Raw genomic sequence first — 1,118 nt, forward strand, 5'->3', positions numbered from 1 at the left:
CTCTTACATGACCCAAATCAATCGTATTTCTGCATGTAAGTAAAAACAACCAAAACACTTGGAAAGTGAAATTTCAAGACTGCTATTTATAGGAGCATCAGAATGCATCAAATACCTGCAACAAATCCAATGAAAAAAAAATTGAAAGCTCTTTAAACTGTGCAAGCTACTAAATGTTACTGAGGAAAATGAAATAATTTAGTAAATAGAGGAATAGGCTATGTTAATGGATTGGAAGATTCGGTGTTGTTAAGATGTGGATTCTCCTCTATACTGATCCATAGGTTTAATGAAATTGCAATAAAAATCCCAGGAAGCCTTTTGTGGTGTTGACAAGACTGCCTATAAGTATTCAGTCTGAACCAGAGGATTGAGCTGGGTGATTAAAATAGCAGGCATTATCAAACTGAAATTACCCGGATAAATTAATTCTATGCTTGGAAAAGGGATTTCCAGAAGGAACAAATAATCTTGTTTGTAAATCAGAGCACACTTTCTCCTATAGACGCTGCTGAAGATATTATACCCATGTTTGCCTCTTGATTTTTTTCCTTTATGGTAACCAATCTTCCATTTGATTGACATCTCTCTTTGAAAATCAGTATATTACACTCTGCTAATTTGGTAATGCTGAAGTCCTATCGAGTTCCAACAAATAGCTCAACCTTCTTCCCATCCCTGATCTTATTAGCAGAAAAAGAGGCTTTCCTCTAAGACTTTCCTTTTCCTACCCATTTCCAAATTGTCTAAGAACTTTAGGGCCTATTCCATGTACACAGTTCTGCTTCCAAAAACAAGGCAAGGCATGGAGAGAGCTTGAGGTCAGCCTTGCCATTGCTTCTGGCTGCCATCTGTTGCCCCAGTTCACAAACAATCCTATATTCAACGTGTCTGTTATTTCTGGGACCCCACAGAAAGGTTCCCATTCAGGCTGCAGAAGACCACATGAAGGGTCCAGTCTATTTAAATTCATTAATTCAGTGCTCAGCTAGTATTCCCCAAGCATAAGCGCTGTTCAAGACATTACATTTGAAGACCTTCCAGCCTCAGACGTGTATTGGGCTAAAATCTGAACCAACTACCAAATCTGTTTACCATGGTGCAAACCTGAGTTACCT

Source organism: Vulpes vulpes, chromosome 8 (assembly GCF_048418805.1).
Source record: "Vulpes vulpes isolate BD-2025 chromosome 8, VulVul3, whole genome shotgun sequence".
NCBI lineage: Eukaryota > Metazoa > Chordata > Mammalia > Carnivora > Canidae > Vulpes > Vulpes vulpes.